The sequence below is a fragment of the Somniosus microcephalus genome, chromosome 11 (assembly GCF_052327205.1).
Source record: "Somniosus microcephalus isolate GS21.2 chromosome 11, FLI_Smic_1.0, whole genome shotgun sequence".
Taxonomy (NCBI): domain Eukaryota; kingdom Metazoa; phylum Chordata; class Chondrichthyes; order Squaliformes; family Somniosidae; genus Somniosus; species Somniosus microcephalus.
Window position 1 is genome coordinate 231,599,379 of NC_140997.1, and position 15,929 is coordinate 231,615,307.

Sequence of the window (15,929 nt, forward strand, 5' to 3'; positions counted from 1 at the left end):
AATCTATTGATCTCTGTCTTGAATATACTCAACGACTGAGCCTCCACAGCCCTCTGGGGTAGAGAATTCCAAAGATTCACCGCCCTCTGAGTGAAGAAATTTCTCCTCATCTCAGTCCTAAATGGCCGACCCCTTATTCTGAGACTGTGACCCCTGGTTCTAGACTCCCCAGCCAGGGGAAACATCCTCCCTGCATCTACCCTGTCAAGCCCTGTAAGAATTTTGTACGTTTCAATGAGATCACCTCTCATTCTTCTAAACTCTGGAGAATATTGGCCGAGTCTACTAAATCTCTCCTCATAGGACAATCCCCCCATCGCAGGAACCAGTCTAGTGAACCTTTGTTGCACTCCCTCTGTGGCAAGTATATCCTTCCTTAGGTAAGGAGACCAAAACTGTCCACAATACTCCAGGTGTGGTCTCACCAGGGCCCTATATAATTGCAGTAAGAGTTCTTTACTCTTATACTCAAATCCTCTTGTAATAAAAGCCAACATACTATTTGCTTTCCTAATTGCTTGCTGTACCTGCATGTTAACTTTCAGTGATTCGTGTACAAGGACACCCAGGTCCCTCTGAACACCAACATTTCCCAATCTCTCACCATTTAAAAAATACTCTGCTTTTCTATTTTTCCTACCAAAGTGGATAACTTCACATTTCTCCACATTATATTCCATGTGCCATGCTGTTGCTTAGCCTGTCTATACCCCCTTGCAGACTCTTTGCATCCTCCTCACAACTTACTTTCCCACCTAGCTTTGTATCGTCCACAAGCTCCTAAAGCTCTACAAAGTCAGCTGCATGAAGTCACCCCACCACTCCCGGCCAGAATGGGATGATTGAGTAATTCCCTCCGTCAATTACACCCGGAGACCACACTGCACTAAGTGACTGGGATTGATTTACACACATAATTTGTATTATGTAACTGTCCTCCACTCACTGCACTTTGCTGGAGAAATAATCCTGCTTTTATCGGAAGATGTTGCTGTAGTTCTGGTCATGAGTCCTGTTTCCTCTGGTTTGTAGAGAGTCTTTTTAAATAGACTCTGTAGACTGTTTGCTGTTGTGCGCTCTTTAAATAGACTGTAGACGGTTTGCTGTAGCACACTGTTTAAATAGACTCTGTAGACTGCTGTCGTGCGCTGTTTAAATAGAATCTGTAGACTGTTTGCTGTCGTGCGCTGTTTAAATAGAATCTGTTTTGCTGTAAAATAGACAGTTTGGTTTAAGTCCCACCCCACCTCCAACTCACCTCCAACACGCTGAACAAATTTGTGGTGTATGTAACCTGTTCCACCTTAAGAGAACTTAAGCCTGTTCCACCTTAAGAGATGTACTACTTTCTCTGGCTGCTGTATACGTAATACCGGTGGTGACCACCGGTATATAAGTACTGTGTAGTGATATTGTATTTAGTATAGTCCTGACCTCCAACTAGTAAAGACCTGTTGAACTTTATTCTTGTAGTCTGTGTCAGTAATTAATCTTAATACAACTGGAACACACAGACTTAACAGTGGCGATGAGTCCGATTTTTACCCTGCGGCAGTTTATATCCACGGCGGCTTCGTCCACAGAACGGGCGTCGAAGAGAGGCATCCACCCTCATCACCCTGCTGGAAGATACGTCGCGCGGCAGGCATCGAGAACCCGGAGTGCAGAAGACATCCTGAACTCGAAGCCTCCATCAGCGGCAGTCAGCTATCTTCTTTCTACCTCGGTGGTGGGTAAGCCAGTCAGCGACGCGAGCAGAAAGTCGGCCGCGTTGGCTGTACAGACGGGGGGAGGAAGACGGAGGAATAAGGGCGGTGAGATCGATCGTGACCGGAGATAAGGGCCGGGCCGCATTCGGGCCGAAAGGCGCAGCGCGGGGACATCGATCGCGGCTGGTGATAAGGGCCGGGCCGCTTTCGGGCCAAAAAGGCGCAGCGTCTGGGGCGACTGAAGGCGCGAGAGCCGCGGTGAAGGCGAATGCAGCCAGTGCTAATAACCGGGCTGCAAGAAGGGCTGCGAGGCGTGACATCGGGGAAGCGCGAATGCCCGAGGGAGCCGCGGTGAAGCGGAGACAGCGTCGGGGGAGTTACTAACCGCTGGGAAAGGGGAGCAGCAGCGGCACGCCAAACGCCATTGCAGCCAGTGGGTGAAGACCGCCAAGCGCGGGAAAACCGCCATTTTGTAGGCGGAGGACGAAGACAAGAGCGGGAAGCCGCCATCTTGGGATAAAATAAATTGCCACGATGCCTAAACATGGGAACATTAATACCTTTGATAGCGACATCGAAGATTGGGCCATGTATGTAGAACGCATACAAAATTATTGTAAAGCAAATAAAATCCCAGATGCAGAGAAAGCACTCACTTTATTAAACTTAATGGGTGCAAAGACATACGGGCAATTGAAACACCTTTTATCACCAGATGAACCGGCGGATAAGACGTTCGAGGAGATTGTTACTGTCCTGAAAAATCATCTAAACCCCACGCCGCTGATGCTAGCGGAACGATTTAAATTTTACAGCAGAAGGCAGCTGAAGGATGAAAGCAATGCTGAATATTTAATGGAATTGCGTAAGCTAGCAAGGTGCTGTCAGTTTGGAACAGGACTGGCAGACGCGCTAAGAGATAAATTTGTGTGTGGATTATTAAAAGAAGATACACAAAAGCGACTGCTCGAGGAGAATGAGCTGACGCTTGAGAAAGCGGTCACTATGGCAGCATCACACGAAGCCGCAGCGAGAGGCACGGCAGTAATGCAGCTACGGTCACTGGAACTCAGTACAAATAAATTGGGTTTGAGTACTGTAAAATGTTATCGTTGTGGAAAGACAACACACGATCAGAACCAGTGTTGGTTTAAAAACCAAGAATGCAGAACGTGTGGCAGGCTTGGCCACATAGCTAAAGTATGCCGGTCAGGAAAGAAGACCAGCAACAAAAAGTCACCGCAAGGAAAATACATAAAGGTGCACAAGGTGACAAAGACCAGTTCGAACGAACAGAAGTCAGATTCAGACGCTAGCAGTAATGAACTGGGTAGCTTAAGAGTACACAACGTTGGTAAGGATGCAGATCTCCAGACAATTTGGGTCACTCTTCAGATAGCAGGAGTCCAAGTAAAGATGGAATTGGACACTGGATCGGCATTGACGGTCATGAATAAGAAAGATTACAAAAGGTTATTCCAACATATTCCCCTACGGGATACGGAGATTATATTGAAAACATACACGGGGCAAAGAGTGTACCCCATTGGAAAGATAGAGGTAAAAGTGGTCCACAAGGGCAAAGAAAGCCAAGTAATGGACTTATATGTGCTACCTGAAGGAGGTCCACCACTACTGGGACGGGAGTGGATTAGGAAAATGAATATGGACTGGCACTCCTTAAAAGCACTAACGGTAGATTCCGGGGAAACAGATGTCAAACCTAAACGATTGTCCAAAATATTGGATGATGCTAAAGAGGTGTTCCAGCAAGGACTGGGAACACTGAAAGGAATTACGGCAAACATCAAGATTGATGAACATGCACAACCAAAATTTTTCAAAGCCAGACCGGTACCCTATGCAATACGACCTACTGTAGAAGCGGAACTGGAAGCGCTAGAACGTTCAGGTGTACTGTCTAAGGTAGATTGGAGTGAGTGGGCTACGCCCATTGTTCCCGTTATGAAACGTCCTTCGAGCAACAAGCCAGGAGAACCAGGGATGGTTCGCATCTGTGGAGATTTCAAGATCACCGTTAATCCGGTGCTTCACACGGTGCAGTATCCGCTTCCGCGGATTGAGGATATTTTTGCTTCGTTGTCTGGCGGGAAACAGTTCACCAAGATAGACCTGGTGCAGGCGTACTTGCAGATGGAGGTTGAAGAAGAGTCACGCCAGTACCTCACGATCAACACGCATAGAGGTTTGTACCGGTATAATAGGAGTGGCATCGGCTCCGGCAATTTGGCAGAGGGTCATGGAGCAGGTATTACAGGGAATTCCAGGCACACAATGTTACCTGGACGATATTCTGATTACAGGTGATGGTGATGAAGAACACCTCGCAAACTTGGAACTGGTGCTCAACAGACTGAAAGAGTATGGACTTAGAGTTAATCGGCAGAAATGTGAGTTCTTTCAGAAGCGGATCTCGTACTGTGGTCATGTCATTGACCGGGAGGGGCTTCATAAGTCTCCTGACAAGATAGAGGCAGTTGTAAAGGCTCCCGCTCCGGATAATGTCTCTCAGTTGAGGTCGTTTCTGGGATTGATTAACTATTACAATAAATTTATCCACGGTACTGCACCCGCTGAACGCTCTTTTACAGAAGGGGGTACCATGGGAATGGAGCGAAAACTGTCCTCATAATTTAAACCCCTTAAATCCTGGTATCATTCTGCTGAATCTGTGCTACACCCCCTCCAAGGCCAATATATCCTTCCTGAGGTAAAGAGTCCAAAACTGAACACAGTTACTGTTGTGTATGTACCTTTAAGAGAGAACTACTTTTACAGCTCCTGTATACTGTAGTACTACCGGCCGTGACCACACCTGTATATAAGCTTTGCGCATGCCTCTGTACCCCCAGTCTTGAGACTACCCTCCTCCAATAAACACCTGTTATTTGCTAAGTTACAGCCTCCGTGTAGTTATTGGAAAAACATCATACCTGAAAGATCACGGATCTTACAGTGACTCCAGATGGGGCCTGACCAAGGTCCGTACAACTGAAGCATCACTTCCTCACTTTTGTATTCCAGCCCCCTTTGAGATAAAGGCCAACTTTCAGCAACCTTTAATAACACCATGTAAGCCGGATTTCCCGTTTATATTATGTTGCTAGCTGACCTCCAGTTTGTCAATTGAGGTGTTTGCTTGCGTTAATCCTCTGTGAAATCGAGGATCTTTGTGCAGGTTTGTTTCTGCACCTTGAATGGGACACCAGCGTATAATCACTCCTAAACTCAATAACCCTAAGGGTGACAACATAAAGTGGGTGATCAAAGATATCTAATTAACTGGCACATTCTGGGAACGACAATGAGATAAGTGCGTGCTTTGTTCATGTACTTGACGTTCTGTCATCATATAAAGCCTCTCTTTATATCGCCCGGATTTCCATGTAACTCATTTTCAAATTCTCATCCTTGTTTTCAAATCCCTCCATGGCCTCTCCTCCTCCCTATCTCTGTGACCTCCTCCAGCCCTACATCCCTCCGAGATCTCTGCACTCCTCCAATTCTGGCCTCTTGAGCATCCCCGATTTTAATCGCTCCACCATTGGTGGCCGTGCCTTCAGCTGCCTGGGCGCCAAGCTCTGGAATTCGCTTCCTAAACCTCTCCGCCTCTCGACCTCTCTCTCTTCCTTTAAGACGCTCCTTAAAACCTATTTCTTTGACCAAGCTTTTGGTCCTTTGCCCTAATATCTCCTGATGTGGCTTGGTGTCAAATTTTGTTTGATATTCGCTCCTGTGAAGCGCCGTGGAATGTTTTACTGTGCTACAGGTGCTATATAAATGGGAGTTGTTGTTGTTGCTGTTGGTTCAATGCCTGGGTGGGGGGAGGAGCAGGAGGCTAGGGGTTCAAATCCAGCCAACGTTCACTCAGCGTTTCAACCTTATGTTGTGGAATTAACAAACCTGCAACTTAAGAGGTGGCAGAGAGCAGGAGCTGTGTGCTGATCTGTTTTTATTTATTTTTTCATGGGATGTGGGCGAGGCTGGCATGGCCACATTTACTGCCCTTGAGAAGATGGTGGTGGTGGGCCTGCTCCTTGAACCACTGCAGTCCTTGTGGTGAAGGTGCTCCCAGGATGGTGTTAGGTTGGGACTTCCAGGATTTTGACACAGGATGAAGAACCAGCGATAAATGTCCAAGTCAGGATGGTGTGTGAACTTGGAGGAATGTTGGAGGTGACAGTGTTCCCGTCATACTGGGTCTCTTGTCCATGGGGTTAGAGGTGATAGGGCTGTGAGGGATTGTTAAAGAAAAAACTTAACCTTATGTGTCCCCTCCAATTCTTGTCAATCAGCAATTGAAAGGAATGCAATCCTCATCTGCCCTCATGCCGTGATGTCTCTCTCCCTCTCTCATACTGATTGGATGTGACGCCAAATGGGTTGGGCCTTACTATATATAAATACTAATGACACCCTTTACACTGCTCTGCAGTAGTGGAAACTACGATCAGCTAACTTTAGCCTTGGGAAGGATTCACCAGATTCACCAGAATGATACCGGGGCTAAAAGGGTTAAATTACGAGGACAGGTTGCACAGACTGGGCTTGTATTCCCTCGAGTTTAGAAGATTAAGGGGTGATCTGATCGAGGTGTTTAAGATGATTAAAGGATTCGATCAGGTCGATAGAGAGAAACTCTTTCCTCTGGTGGGGGGAGTCCAGAACAAGGGGGCGTCACCTTAAAATTAGAGCCAGGCCGTTCAGGGGTGATGTCAGGAAGCACTTCTTCACACAAAGGGTGGTGGAAACCCAGAACTCTCCCCCTCAAAAAAGCTGTTGGGGCTGGGGGTCCATTGAAAAATTCAAAACTGAGATTGATAGATTTTTGCTAATCAAGGGTATTAAGGGTTACGGAACCAAGGAGGGCAGATGGAGTTAAGTTGGAAATCAGTCATGATGTAATTGAATGGTGGGATCGACTCGAGGGGCTGAATGGCCTGCTCATGTTCCTATGTTCCTTTAGACTCATCGCTCTCTGTACAGGCTGGCTCAGTGTCCGTGGGTCAAATTCATCATCCCTTAGATGTGGCAGAGGAGCCTGATTACCTCTCCATCTTTTACCCCTTCATCTCACTCCAGGATAGAGAAGATTTTGTACAAATAGGGAAAGACTATCCCTTTTTGATGGACCAACTCCACCTTCTCACCACATCCCTCAATCCATTCCTCTCCACAAACAGCTCTAGTTGACTCTTGAACCCTTTCCTACTGTCTGCTTTAATGCCCTTCGCTGGTTGTTGTGTCTTCAAACTCTTCCCTTGAAGAATGGTGTGAATTAGTGGCAGGCTGATTGACAGTCACAACGTGACCACTCCTTCCATGGCCGTGACCATCTTTATACCTATGCGGTGGTTAGTCCTTTATGGTGGGAGGTTTATGCGGGCTCCCACGACCCACACCCACCGGACTCGAGTATCGTGCTGGATATCAAACCCAGAATTCAGATCTCCGCTCGCAGCCTCTGTCTGGGGTGGTTTGGACCCTGCACCTTTTGATTCAGAGGCGAGAACACTGCCATTGAGCCAAAGACTCGCTCTACTCATCTCCTGCCAATATACAGGAAACTCTTTTTTATCCGGCACCGATGGGACCGGCGTGGTGCCGGTTGATCAAAAAGTCCGGATTACAGAGAGGTATAGTTACCAAGGTACGAGAGCCCCGTACATGGCCACTTGTGCAGGAGCCCCGGTTACACGGCCACAGATCCAGGAGTCCCGGTTACACGGCCACAGACCCAGGAACCCCGGTTACACGGCCACAGACCCAGGAACCCCGGTTACACGGCCACAGATCCAGGAGTCTCGGTTACACGGCCACAGATCCAGGAACCCCAGTTACATGGCCACAGACCCAGGAACCCCGGTTACACGGCCACAGACCCAGGAACCCCGGTTACACGGCCACAGACCCAGGAACCCCGGTTACACGGCCACAGACCCAGGAACCCCGGTTACACGGCCACAGACCCAGGAACCCCAGTTACACGGCCACAGACCCAGGAACCCCGGTTACACGGCCACAGACCCAGGAACCCCAGTTACACGGCCACAGGTGCAGGAACCCCGGTTACACGGCCACAGACCCAGGAACCCCGGTTACACGGCCACAGATCCAGGAGTCTCGGTTACACGGCCACAGATCCAGGAACCCCAGTTACATGGCCACAGACCCAGGAACCCCGGTTACACGGCCACAGGTGCAGGAACCCCGGTTACACGGCCACAGACCCAGGAACCCCGGTTACACAGCCACAGATCCAGGAACCCCAGTTACATGGCCACAGACCCAAGAACCCCGGTTACACGGCCACAGACCCAGGAACCCCGGTTACACGGCCACAGACCCAGGAACCCCGGTTACACAGCCACAGATCCAGGAACCCCGGTTACACGGCCACAGACCCAGGAACCCCGGTTACACGGCCACAGGTGCAGGAACCCCGGTTACACGGCCACAGATCCAGGAACCCCGGTTACACAGCCACAGATCCAGGAACCCCGGTTACACAGCCACAGATCCAGGAGTCTCGGTTACACGGCCACAGGTGCAGGAACCCCGGTTACACGGCCACAGGTGCAGGAACCCCGGTTACACGGCCACAGATCCAGGAGTCTCGGTTACACGGCCACAGGTGCAGGAACCCCGGTTACACGGCCACAGGTGCAGGAACCCCGGTTATAAAATTCTAACAGGACTAGACAGACTAGATGCAGGAAGGATGTTCCCGATGGTCGGGGAGTCCAGAACCAGGGGTCACAGTCTAAGGATAAGGGGTAAGCCATTTAGGACAGAGATGAGGAGGAATTTCTTCACCCAGAGAGTGGTGAACCTGTGGAATTCTCTACCACAGAAGGCAGTGGAGGGCAATTCATTAAATATATTCAAGAAGGAGTTGGATATATTTCTTAAGGCTAAAGGGATCAAGGGATATGGGGAGAAAGCAGGGACAGGGTGTTACGTCCGTGTAATAATAAGAAAAGGACTGCAGAGAACGGTACAACAGGTGTTTACTCAATGTGGTTCAAACTGCAACTGAAACAACAGATTACTACTCAGCGTTATATACAGGTGTGGTCACTGCCGGTACTACAGTATACATGAGCTGTAGAAAGTAGTTCCCCCCTTAAAGGTACATACATTACAATTCCTCCCCTTTTAGATTAACAGTACCATAACACTCATTTAACAATTAAATATCAAACTAATTACAATTAACACTTTTAACATGCAACATTAGCTGAAAATAGTCTATTTATAAATTCAGTCTTTGGGGAGGCTTCCTGATCCTTTCTGGATAGCGCCTTTCTCGAGTGTCTTGCTCTTGGTGCGGAGGCGATTCTGGCCCCCTGTCGTCGGTTGGTTCATCAGCTTCCGATGCTACTGTTTCTGGGGTAGATGCTACCTGTACATCAGGTTCATCACCAGGTACGTATGGGTGAGGCATGGGGTTGACTTGTTCCTGTGACTCTAGGATCTGGTCAGCATGGCGTCTCACGATGCTCTCCCTAACGTCCACTGTGTACATTAGTGGGCCCTGCCGTGTGCATATCGTTCCTGGCTGCCATTTTTCTGTTCGGTAGTCGCGGGCCAAGACTGGTTGCCCTACATTGAAGCTCCTTGTTGGCTTCTCATGGATGTGCTGGAATTGCTTACTCTCAACATCTCTTCGTACGTTTGGTCTGAGCAAATCCAGGCGAGATCTTAACCTTCGGTTAAAGAACATCATGGCTGGGGCCTGGTTGGTGATTGCATGTGTCGCATTCCAGTAGGCAAACAGGAAATTGTCCACCTTGTGCTGCAGCGGGATGTTGTCATTGTACATAGCCTTTATTGCCTTCTTAAAGGTTTGTACGAACCTCTCAGCCAATCCATTTGTGGCTGGATGATACGGGGCGGATGTGTAATGCCTTACCCCATTCTTTTTCAAGAACCTCCGGAACTCTTCGGACACAAACTGTGGTCCGTTGTCGGAGCAAATCTGATCTGGCAAGCCATTCCTGGCAAAAATGGTCCGTAGGACTGCAATAGTTTTCTCTGTGGTGGTGGAGGACATTTTGATGACCTCAGGCCATTTCGAGTGCGCATCCACGGCTATTAAAAACATTGAGTCCATGAATGGACCAGCAAAATCAATATGCACCCGTTGCCATGGAGATGAGGGCCACTCCCATGGGTGTAGAGGGGCATGTGGTGGTGCATTTTGGACTTTCTGGCATCCTGAGCAGCTCTTGGTCAGGTCCTCGATTTGTTTATCGATTCCCGGCCACCACACATAAGCCCTAGCTAGGCTTTTCATTTTTACCCCTCCCAGATGACCCTCATGAAGCTCATTGAGCACTCTCTCCCTTAACTTGGGTGGAATTACCACTCGGGATCCACACATCAAGGTCCCCCGGCACACTGACAGCTGTTCTCTCCTTGTCGAGAATGCTGGCAACAGTGAGTCGCCATATGCTGGCCATCCCTTCACCGTCAAATCATATACCCGAGACAGTGTCGGGTCATTTCGGGTTTCCTTTTCGATACAAGCGTTAGTTACCGGTAGGTATTCAACTATAGTCGAATGGAATATTTCGACAGGATCCACTGCTGGTGCTTCCTCTGCAGTAGGCAGTGGCAGGCGTGATAGCCCATCAGCATTTCCATGCTGTTTCGTGCCCTTATATTCAATCTTATAGTGGTGCGCCCCTAGAAAAAGTGACCATCTTTGTAGTCATTGCGCAGTCATCACCGGAACGCCCTTCTTCGGATTAAAAATGGAGACAAGAGGCTGGTGATCAGTCAGCAAGGTGAATTTCTGCCCCTGCAGATAGTGATTGAACTTTTTCACTCCCCACACTAGGCTGAGTGCCTCCCTGTCAATCTGGGCGTAGTTACACTCGGCTGAGGTTAGTGATCGTGATGCAAAGGCTATTGGCCTCTCTGAGCTGTCCGAGAATTTGTGCGACAGCACCGCTCCAATGCCGTAGGGTGACGCATCACAAGCCAACCAAATTGGTAATGCTGGGTTGTAATGGGCCAATGCCTCTTTCGATGTGATTAGTGTTTTGCTCTTCTGGAAAGCTCGTCTACATTCGTCATTCCACTTCCATGGCACCCCAGTTTGCAGTAGGGTGTTCAGTGGGTGTAGTATTGGAGACAAATTTGGCAAGAACTTATGGTAGTAGTTTACCAGCCCGAGGAACGACCTCAGTTGTGACACATTTTCCGGTGCTGGAGCCTTGACTACTGCCTCAATCTTCTCTGGGGACTTATGTAACCCTTCTTTATCGATAACGTGGCCACAATACGAGATCTGTTTTCTAAAAAACTCGCATTTGGGGCGGTTATCTCGGAGCCCATATTCCTGCAATCTAGTGAGCACCTGCTCCAGGTTGGCAAGGTGATCACTGTCATTTTCGCCCGTGACCAGGATGTCGTCCAAATAACACTGGGTCCCTGGGATCCCTTGCAGGACTTGTTCCATTGCCCTCTGCCAAATAGCCGGAGCTGATGCTACCCCGAATACCAGCCGGTTATATTGGTAGAGACCTTTATGGGTGTTGATTGTGAGGTATTCTTTTGACGCTTCTTCTACCTCCATTTGCAGATATGCCTGGGCCAGATCAATCTTAGTGAAGCATTTCCCTCCAGATAGCGAGGCGAAAATATCTTCAATCCGCGGAAGTGGATATTGTACGGTGTGAAGGACCGGGTTCACTGTTACCTTAAAGTCCCCACAGATGCGAACCTTCCTTGGTTCCCCAGGCGTGCTGCTCAATGACTTTTTCATCACAGGGACGATGGGTGTAGCCCACTCACTCCAGTCTACCTTGGACAGTACACCTGAACGTTCCAGACTCTCCAGCTCTGCTTCGATGGCTGGGCGGATCGCATAAGGTACTGGTCTGGCCTTAAAAAATTTTGGGTTTGCGTTTTCTTCAATTTTAATTGTCGCTGTCATGCCTTTTAGTGTTCCGAGTCCTTGCTGGAACACTTCTTTCGCGTCAGTTAGGATCTTTGACAGTCGCCCAGGTGTGACGTCGTCATCCTTTTTGTCAGCCACAGTCAGTGCCTGTATGGAATGCCAATCCAGTTGTATTTTCCGGATCCATTCACGTCTCAGTAATGGTGGTCCTCCATCTTACAATACATACAGGTCTAGTTTTGGTGTTTCCTTACCGTTATATATAACGGTCACCCTTATTTTTCCTTTGGGGTAGACTTTTTGCCCCGTGTATGTCTTCAAAATAATTTTTGTGTCTCTCAAGGGTATGTGTGAGAATAGCCGCTCGTAGTCCCGTCGGTTTCTGACTGTTAGGGCTGATCCTGTGTCCAATTCCATCTTTACCTGTACTCCTGCTATCTTGAGAGTGACCCAAATGGTTCGCTGATCCTCTGTTGTGATCACATTATGTAGTTTCCGACAACTCAGTTCCCTGCTTTCGGAGTCGTTATCACTCTTTTGTTCGTCTGAACTATTCTCCGTTATCTTATGTACTTTGTTGTACTTCCCTTTGGTTGGTTTCTTATTGCTGGTTTTCTTTCCCGACCTGCAGACTCGTGCTATGTGTCCTACTTTTCCACACTACCTGCGCACTTTGTCCTTGAACCAGCAATCATTATGGTCGTGTGTTGTTCTGCCGCAGCGATAGCACTTCACTGTTCCGTATGACATTTCATTTGTGCCATATTCTTGCGGTCTCCGTTGTATGTCTGCAGCGCCCCGTGCTGCTGCTTCATGTGATACTGCAATGCTGAAAGCCTTGTCCAGCGTAAGATCCTTTTCTGATAGAAGCCGTTTCTGGCTCCCTTCACTTTGAAGCCCACACACAAACTTGTCCCTTAAAGTATCTGCTAGTCCCGTTCCAAACTGGCAGTGTTTCGATAGCTTGCGCAGTTTCGTTAAATACTCAGCATTACTTTCATCTTTATGCTGGTTCCTTTTGTGAAACTTAAATCTTTCTGCTATCAGCAGCGGTGTGGGGTTTAAGTGGTCCTGTAAGATTGACACTGTGTTTTCAAAATCCTTTTCTACTGGCTTCTCTGGGGTTACTAGGTTTCGTAGTAAGCCATACATTTTTGCACCCATTGAATTCAACAATACCAGCACTTTCTTGTCATCTGGCACTTCATTCGCCTTGCAGTATACTTCTATGCGTTCGACATATGTCGTCCAATCTTCGACTTCATTGTCGAACGCTGTGATACTGCCACTCTTCGGCATTTTTGGGTGTGGTTAGACTGGCTTAAAATGGCGTCTCCCGCGCTTTCCTTTCTTCCCCGCTGCGGCTTGAAATGGTGTCTCCCGCGCTGCTGCCAACGCTGCTCTCGGCGGTCCTCGTGGCAAATGGCGACGCCCTGTGGGTTTCGCGCACTGCTCCTGCACTGCTGCCAACGCCGCTCTCTGTGGTCCTCGTGGCAATGGCAGCACCTCACGTTTTCCTGCGCGCCTCTCTCCCCCATTGACGCTGCTCGGCCCTTGAACACTGGCTGCGCTCTGCTCTCTCTCGCCTCTCTCCCCCGTTGACGCCGCTCAGTCCTGAACACTGGCTGCGCCCTGTGCGCTCTGCCCTCTCTCTCTCCCCCGTCGACGCTGCTCGGCCTTTTTCTGTGCCGCTCGGTCGGCTCTAGCCCGTCGCTGTCCGGGAAGGGTCTGCGCAGTACCTGTTGCCAGCCCGTTTCGCTGGACCACCGTGACTGGAAAGCCAAGCCTGGCTGTCGACGGCCTCCCCTGCAATGCTCAAATCTCCGCTGGATGACTGGGTGGTTGCCCGTGGTCGACGCCCGTGCTTCTGGACTCGACCTTCTTCCACTGTTCTCCAGGAGCGAATCCCTGGGAGGTGATGCAGAGTTGCAGGTAGGTTTGAACTTGCTCGTCGCCACTGTTACGTCTGTGTAATAATAAGAAAAGGACTGCAGAGAACGGTACAACAGGTGTTTACTCAACGTGGTTCAAACTGCAACTGAAACAACAGATTACTACTCAGCGTTATATACAGGTGTGGTCACTGCCGGTACTACAGTATACATGAGCTGTAGAAAGTAGTTCCCCCTTAAAGGTACATACATTACAATTGGTACTGAATTTGGATGATCAGCCATGATCTCATTGAATGGCGGAGCAGGCTCGAGGGGCTGAATGGCCTACTCCTGCTCCTATCTTCTATGTTTCTATGTTTCTATGAATCGATGTAAGTCTTCTCCTTGCCGAGGAAAACAAACCCAACTTCCTTTGCCATTCGTTATAAGTTAGGCTCACAATATACTGTGGTGGGGGAGCACCAGACTTGATATCTATCCCATTTAAAGGGGTTGTTACTCACATTCTGTCCAGAATATTTCTAATATGTTCCTTCAGGGGGTCGATTGAAAATTTCAAAACTGTGATTGATAGATTTTGGCAAGACAAGGGTATTAAGGGTTACAGAACCAAGGTGTGTAGATGGAGTTAAGATACAGATCAGCCATGATCTAATTGAATAGTGGAACAGGCTCGAGGGGCTGAATGGCCTCCTCCTGTTCCTATGTTCATGTGTTCCAATGTTCTTCATTCCTGGTGCTACTGAGAATATCTTGAAAAGCTAATGAATCTCTCTCAGAGAGAGTTAATAAGTTCATGCTTTTAATTTGTTCTTGTAATTTATTTTTATTCCGTAATGATTTAAATGGTTCATGTTTTATTGCTCTCACTCTCCCTTTATTTCAGGTTTTCGATTTCAAAATTCTCATCCTTGTTTTCCGATCCCTCCATGGCCTTGTCCCTCCCTATCTGTGTAATCTCCTCCAGCCCCACAACCCCCCGAGATATCTGCGTTCCTCTAATTCTGCCCTCTTGAGCATCCCTGATTTTAATCGCTCAACCATTGGTGGCCGTGCCTTCTGTTGCCTGGGCCCTAAGCTCTGGAATTCCCTCCCTAAACCTCTCCGCCTCGCTACCTCTCTCTCCTCCTTTAAGACACTCCTTAAAACCTACCTCTTTGACCAAGCTTTTGGTCACCTGCCCTAATTTCTCCTTATGTGGCTCGGTGTCAAATTCTTTGTCATTTTTTTGTCTTTTAATACTCCTGTGAAGCGCCTTGGGACGTTTTACTACGTTAAAGGCGCTATACAAATACAAGTTGTTGTTGTTGATCCAAGTGGAAAAACTGGACTGATGGGACATAGAACAAGGAATAATGAAAGGGCAAAGCAAGGAAATGATATCAGCTGACCCAAAAATCCATCAGCAATGAGCAAGAGGCCAGACACGTACTAGTCTGAGGAACTAACGTCAGATATCAGACGGACCCCCCACAGTCTGAGGGACCAGAGAGGAGGGTCTCCCCTCCATAATCTCCCTCGGTGACTCAGTATCTGTCTCCCTGTCCATTACCATTTGTGAAACACCTTGGGACTTTTTATATTTTTACATTAAGGGCACTGCATGAATGCAAATTGATGTACCTTCCCTGAAAAATATCAAGCAGTGCGATAAATCTTTTCGATAATCCCCCTCCCCTACAGATATCGACCCAGCTGCTTTTGAACGGTGTTATCTGATCCCGAATCAGACTCCCTTTCCTGGGAGTCCGTTCTACATGTCTAGTGTTCTGTGCCGGGGAAAGAAATATTTGACCTTGATTGAGGCTTGTGGAACACATAGTTCACAGAGGGTTGTGGGGCTGGAGGAGGTTACAGAGATAGGGAGGGGCGAGGGCCATGGAGGGATTTGAACACAATGATGAGAATTTTAAAATCGAGGCGTTGCCGGACCGGGAGCCAGTGTAGGTCAGCGAGCACAGGGGTGATGGATGAACGGGAACAGGTTTAACAGTCTCTACTTAGTCTGCAGTGGTTAGCTCAGCTTGTGAAACACTGGCAAATCTAATCTACTTTACAACGTACGGAAGTTTTCCTTATCACTCGTTCTGTTGTTTCTCATAGAGCGTTATACCTCTGGGCCAAGCTTAAAAAACCCATCTGGTGTCCCTCTGTCGTGGCTCAGTGGGCAGCACTTTCGACTCTGAGTCAGGAGGTCGAGGGTTCAAGCCAGAGGCTTGAGCACACAATCCAGGCCGACACTCCCTGTGCAGTACTGAGGGAGTGCTGCAGTGTCGGCGGTGCCGTCTTTTTGATGTTAAACCGAGGCCCCGCCTGCCCTCTCAGGTGGATGTAAAAGGCCCCATGGCCATTATTCGAAAAAGAGCTGGGGTGTCCTGGGGCCAATATTTATCC